We start from the raw sequence: 7,500 nt of genomic DNA, 5'->3' as shown, positions 1-7,500 counted from the left end.
GATGGTGCGATTTCGCACAATCGACCTCGAATCGCATCCGATCGCACAATTCACGAAAAATCGCATAATTCACAAAAGGACGCACAAAATTCATAAAATGAAACATAAATCAACACGTTTCTTAGAAATTCCTGCATAAATACGCCATTTTAAAGATGATTTATCTTGGAAAAAGGCTAAAAAACCTTTGTCACCTTCGATTTCGTAAACATTCGAAGTTCAAGGCCTTATTTCTCATGTCGGGGACCTGGTACGAGTCTCCTTCTATTGGTGCAACACAAACACGCCCTTATATACACACCACTGAAATGACACAGTTGCCTTCTCTTAGAGAAGAGATTTGTGAAAAATAAGCGAAGTTGTAAGTTTTTCGGCAAAATGTAGTTTCTTTCGTTGAAAACTGATAAAAACTTACTCATGGATAAGTTTGTTGTGAAAACGCTCGCTTTTTCTTCGATGAAGAAGGAAGTTCCCACCTTCCGCCCAATCTGACAGCTCACGATCGAGCAAGAAAGTACCTCACAGGTACGCTCCACGTGGACGATGGACTGATGTTTTTCTGGTTGTGCAATATTAGGGCCTTTTATACGAGAGAAAATAAGCCGCGGCTTACTCTGGCCACGGTGTACAAAATACGCAAAAGGAACTATTTATAAGAATATATATTCCCACGTCAATATAAGACGCGGCTTGAAAAAGACGTGAACATAGATTTTGTACCATTTATACAGTGTGAACATTCGAATCTTCTGTAAGCCGCGGCTTATTTTCTCTCGAATAAATGGGGGTATGGCCCTATTGTGATTGACATCTTCGGAAGTTCGTGGTTGACAAGCACCTTGATCATTCATTTGGCATGTTAGCTGTGTCCTTTCAACTTTAACGTGGTGCACCGGTAGTGCAGAAGGCATCAATTTTTTTTATTTATCCCAACTAATGTCGATCGAGATACGTAATTACTGTTCCTTTGTGTTCAAAATGTCTTTAGGGCAGCAAAAAAGTGTTTTTCTTAACCTGAAACCTTATAAAACAAGCTTAAAATTGCTGGGAAAAAAATCGCATAATTTACATTATTTATCGCATAATTGGCCTTTCTAATTGCACAATCTGCCCTGAAAAAATCGCATAATTTGCATTTTTTAATCGCACCCTATCAGAAGGCCTGATGTATGTACAGTGTATGTAAAGTAAGTATTGTATGATCTGATTACTTGAGAACTTGAGTGGCTATGACCAACACTATGGGATGTTTCATGTGCCATTTTTTGTTTAACTTCCTTGTTGACGATCCAAAGTACTTTACGTTGTTAGCCTATTAAACCTATTAAAAGACTGGTAAATAATTGGCTATGAGGGTTTTTGGCCATCACTTGCTTTCTGTCATACAAGGGTTTATTGTTACATGCTTAATTTGTGGTACTGTTATGTTCTTTTGAATAACTATGAAGTGGCAGAACGATATAGCTTTTACTATAAAATAACAAATAGAACAGTTACTAATTTTACCTGTTGTTGTTTTTTTTTTTTTTCAGTTTCATGTCAATCCTTTCAAATATCCGAAAATGGAGGTAAAAGCCATATTATACATGCGGAACAGATGGATTAACCGGCCAAAGCAAAAACTTAAGATTACTTCACAATCATAATGTAACTTAATTAATTAAGTTGCACATGATTAGTTAAAATTATTGTTTTAATAAATATTTCTTTGTGGCAATTCTCTTGCAGTCAGAGGGAGAGTTCACTAGGGCTAAACATAATAATTATAGAAAACAACAAAATATCCAGAAACTTTAGAGAGTACTACATTAGAAGCTCTCGTAAGCAACCAGCCCGGGAATTTGAAAAAGTGGTCACAACTTACTCACTGTAGAGCTGGTTCCTTGAGAATTACAAGCAACAAAATTGGGATTTGTAAATTTGTATTAAGGGTACAGAAAAGAATTTTTGGGAATGCACCTACAAAAACTGGAAACTTCTTTACTCTCATTAAAATCTGCCAAAATATTCTTACAATTTAGATCACTCTTTCAGTGGTCGCTTATGGAGGGTGCTTACTAAATTCAAAGGTATTTTTGTGTGGCTTACTGAATATGTAAGAAAAGCAGATCGTAACAAGTGTTATTGAAATCCAAAAAGAAAATTGGGGGTGACCACGCATTTTCCAAAGATAAGTAATCAACAATATTTATACAAAGCTTTAAAATGCAAAGCAATGTATGGCATTCTTTTCCAAAGTGAAACTTAGTTATCTCTGAAAAATGCATAGCTACCCCTAATTTTCTTTTTGGATACAAAGAGAACTTGCTAAGTAACTGTTGTGCTTTCTTCGCCTAGATTTAAACCGCACAAAAATACCCCAGCCTGTATTAATAAGCACTACCCATAGGAAATCTGAGTATCTCAAGGTGCGCATAACATATGCACAATAAGAATAGTAGGCGCCGTCCTTATGAGAGCTTAAAAACAATGGATAAGTCCAGTTTGTTAATCACAAAGGTGGTCGCGGCTGATTGTGGGAACGGTTGCTTTTGAGAGTTTTCAATTAGAGAGTTTTGGTGGTCGTGGCTAGAGCTGGTTGCTTACAAGAGTGGTGGCCGTGAGAACTTCGACTGTATTTGTGTGTTTGTTGAAATTTTATGCATGTCAGCTTATAACTTAGGAAGGAACTAGCTAAGTAGTCATTGCAGTTGTTTTGGTCTTGTTTGTAGCATGTAATGTTATCCCAGTCAGGTTATCAATATTAATTTTTTTGGACCAAACAGATCTGCTTATTCCCAGGACTAGTTTACATGTCAAGGTCATTCAATTTGGATTCTAATGATAAACATAATGATGGAGTGACCATTCAATGATCTGTATTCACACTGATTTTTTTGCCACTGGTACTGGGTTTAAGCAAGGATTGGAAATGCTTGGCTTTTGTCATTTTATTTGCAGCTAGTCATAGTGGTATATGCAGTGGGCAGAACCCTAGCTATTGCACTGCAAGAACGGGACCATCAATTCAAAGTCTTGTTTTAGAATAGTAAAGCTGAATTTAATTTTGTGCTAAATATAAGAAAATGGGTGAGGAGACTTTGACCACTCAAGGCTTAAGAATCTGGATTCTTAATTAACCCCTCTAATTGAAGGGTTTAGAGCAAAAATGCCAAGAGTTACTTTTTGTATACATGTAGCTATTTTACTGGGAACGGCGAGGATTTTGAGGACGTAATTACTAAATACTCATTTTGACATTCAGCCACTTGTCCAAGTTTTTTGTTACACTTCCCAATGATCCTACAAGTGGCTGGGAAAGTTGAATGCCAAAATTAGTATTTCATTACTACAGAAAACTACGTAATGACTAAATGACACCGTTAATTAAGTGTCCCAGCTCTCTACAGGAATAGCCAACGTACATAATTATGAGACAAGTGAGTTTTCGAAAAGGTCAAGTTCCATCGTCAGTACAGTGCAAACACCATTTTAACAGAGCTACATACATTTACTGTTTCCTGACAAAATAATGAGTTGACATTATGATTTCTGAGTTTGCCCTAACTGTTTCATTGTGATTGTTAGAAGAATAAATATTGCAAAATCACAGATGGATTGTGTGTATCTGCTTGATCAAAAGCCGTATTTATTCGCACGGTACCTCTCAAAGAAAAAAAATTGAAAAAGTCAACTTTTTAGTTACGCACTATTTTTTGACATTATGGGGACCAGTCTGTATTTTTAACACAAAACTGCATTATGAAGAACATCTCTACTTTTTGGACTCCAAAGGCAATTTCTGACCATAAAGTAGAGTTTTAAGGGCTTTTATAAGTGGGGACCTGATTTTGGTCCTCACAAGAAGAACGGACCCCACAGTACGGGTGTGTAAACTATGTCCACGTCCCCATAAGTAAGCATTGGTAAGTAGACACACACAGACACAAAACATTGCTCAGCCATGACAGGTGAGAGGTGACAACGGAGGATCTGTGCTTGAAATCTAACAATGCCGCAAAACTTTCGTCCTGGTTACCTGCTGAACTTTATTTATCTCAATGGCATTTGTGTTTGTTTCGTTTTCTTTTGTCTTTCTTTTTTGGCAACAACAATGATAATGTTACCCTGCAAGCAGTCTCTTTTGATCTTCCTACATAAGTCGGGAACAGGAAAGAATTAAGACTCTGCCAGCCGCCTCGACGACATTCTTTGATTTGCCGGTCATCCAAAGAATTGGAAGAGTCAGTCCAGTTTGGAATTGTCAAACCTGCCTTTTATTTTGCGCATGATCAATCGCCACGCGTCATCAATATATTTTTGAAATTACAACAGCGTGGCAATTTTTAAATGTCTAAATTCCCATGAGTATTTCCTATGTCTGTTACAGAAACTTGTCTGCCAGAAACCTACAAATTGTTCAGTAAAAAATGAAATGGTAATTCAAAAGTATGAGCTGTCTTAAGTTTCCAATGAAGTGAAATGTCGAGGCGGCTGGCAGAGTCTTCTTTCCTGTTCCCGACCTAAAGAGGCTGTGATCGAGGGTATAATAATGTATAGTCAAACAATATATTATAAAGAAGAAAAAAAATGGGTTGATTAGAAATTGTGAAAATACATTGTTCGTGGTTTAGTCTTACGAAGCTCGTTTCATCCCGACCAAGGGACTCGTCAGAGACCTTTCTGCTTAGCAAACTCCTTATAGGCATCGCGCCCAAAGTCCCGTTCGCTAACAAAATGATGACAGCAATCTCGCCTTATATCTCATAAGGATTCCAGACTGCGCAAATTCACGAGTGAAAATTGACAATATAGTTGACAGTTACTTCTGAAAATACATTGTTCGTGGTTTAGTCTTACGAAGCTCGTGTCATCCCGACCAAGGGACTCATCAGAGACCTTAATTCTGCTTGGCAAACTCGTTAGGCATCGCGCCTAAAGTCCCTTTCGCTAACAACTAACCACGAACAATGTATTTTCACAAGTAACTGTCAACTTTATTGTCAATTTTCACTCGTAAATTTGCGCAGTCTAGAATCCTTATGAGATATAAGGCGAGATTGCTGTCATCATTTTGTTAGCGAACGGGACTTTGGGCGCGATGCCTAATGAGTTTGTCAAGCAGAAAGGTATCTGACGAGTCCCTTGATCGGGATGAAACGAGCTTCGTAAGACTAACCACGAACAATGTATTTTCACTGACAAGTAACTGTTATTTTTATTGTCAATGATTAGAAATTGTCGCGGGCTCGAACTTGACTCATCCTGCGCTATAATTGTGCATAGATAGCAGTGGAAGAATAGTGAAACAAGTTCTAAAACCATTATCGATATTCTAAAACTGGCACCTTTGGGTCATTTAATTGATTACCGTAACAATTTCTTGCAGAAACTAAAAAAGGCAGCCATTAAATACAATTATTTTTCAGAGTTTTACTTAAACTGTTAAACTAAAGGTAATTTGTTGCTATGTGTGCCACCCTGGGGAAAAATGGTAAACAAACAACATATCAAGCCATCTGTTAGCTTTTGAAGGGAGTTAGTCTGAGGAAAAGTGAATGGAAATGGTGAGTAAATTATTACGACAGATCACGAAGGAACCTGGAAGTTTCCATGTTCCTTTCAAATACAACTTGCAAAAGAACACAGAAAATTTTTCACTTACTGAAAACGTCAAAGAACTTGATGAGAATTTCCACGTTCCTTTTACACATAACATGTAAACGAAACATGGAAATTACCATGTTCTTTTCCCACACAAAATGTAAAAGAACATGAAATTTTCTCGTTTCTTTCGTGTATGACATTCAAACGAAACATGGAAATTTCCGTGTTAAGGTTCATCCATAAAGTGTAAAAGACAACGGAAATTTCCATGTTCCCCTTTAATTAAGAGACAACATGCGAGTAGAAAGGGGCATATACATGTTCCCTAGATAGATCAGTGTAGGATCTAAAAATTCCATGCTGGTTTGAGTGACAGTTGAGTTTCTACTTTTCTTTCATAGGCATATATCTGAAAGGAATTTCCTCACTATCCACATTTTTTCAACGGAAAAGAAAAAAAGGAAAATTGATTGTCCCGGTAATTTGCTAGGTTTTGATTCTGACCCAAAAAGGAACAGTCTCTAAACTTGCTTGTTGTTATTGTTTTCATGTTAAGTAAGCTATTCCATTGTCCCAAAAATGCCTTGGGATTATCTTAAATGTTACGAAATTTGAATGGCTGAAATCCTTTTTCTCCTGGAGTCAGTCTCAGCTGCCACGTTACAATACAATACAATACATACGTAATTGACCGCTCTCCATAGGAGCTTTTCAGGGCCAATGAACAACAACGAAACGAAGGAACAGAACAACAACAACTGTTAAGAATCCCAACTGGCCGGAGGCAAACCAGTTGGCTATTTACAAGTGCAGCTGGGAAGTTGAACTAGGGACTACCAGGAACAAATTCAACGAGTGGTCAGAGCGGGTCTTGAACCCGGGATCTCCGGATCTCAGGGCAAGCGCCCTAACCACTGGGCCACACTGCCTCCACGTTTTCTCCCAGTCTTAAAGAGCTTAAGCCACTCCGACGTCCACGCCGAGGGATTTACCTTACTTCGCATTGGTTCTCACGGTTTACGGTTCTTCAGTCATTTCTAGTCAGTTTGGTGTAGCGTTCTACGAATTTAGTGGCCGAATGTCAAAACTTGAACTTCTGTGAAAAGTCGTTCGCTGTGAAGTCGAAAAAGACACTTGCACCAATTCCTTGAACATAGTTATCACACACAATCTGGAAATTCAAAGGGAAAGTAAACTGTTTAGAGACATCTGCCTCAAGTCATAGTATCCATATCAAGACAAAAGATCGTGAATGCTTTAAAAGAGACAAATAAGAACGTTAACGTTGAAAACAAGCAGGCCAAACGATTTTTTCAAGAACAATTCGCTTGAAAGCATTTGCCACCCGAATGTTTGGGATTAATCTTTTTGGTAGATGAACTGCGCGTAAGTATGATCCCCACAAAATAGGGTGATTCAATTAGCCAGTGTTAGAAATACATGGAAACTCTTTCTTCGCATATCGTAGTCGTTTTTGTCATGGAAATGCATTAAGAAAAAATTCTCACTGCATTTCTCTGCTAAGAGTTTTATCTTCGGGGAAAACGGAACGCCGATTGCCATTGCATGTTGGATGGTTTAGTAGTAGTAGTAGTAGTAGTAGTAGTAGTAGTAGTAGTAGTAGTAGTAGTAGTAGTAGTAACAGCAGCAGCAGCAGCAGCAGCAGCAATAGCAGTAGCAGTAGTTTATTTAGACATATATCACCAGGTGAGCTAGAGGTTCGTTTAAATGTGAGCGTGTATACAAAAATTAAAAGTAAAATTAAAATACCTCTTGGTCTTTCAGTTCCCATATCTTTTCAAGCTGCCTCGACAATTTCTATTGAGCATGGGTTAAAAATTTAAATGTATTCGGTGTCACTAAAGCGTTACCAGTATAAGCACAAAACCACAAAACGAAAACAAACAGTCGGGA

The sequence above is a fragment of the Montipora foliosa genome, chromosome 13 (genome assembly GCF_036669935.1).
Source record: "Montipora foliosa isolate CH-2021 chromosome 13, ASM3666993v2, whole genome shotgun sequence".
Classification (NCBI taxonomy): Eukaryota; Metazoa; Cnidaria; class Anthozoa; order Scleractinia; family Acroporidae; genus Montipora; species Montipora foliosa.
The sequence above is the reverse complement of the archived record's forward strand: the minus strand, read 5'-3'. Positions refer to the sequence as shown.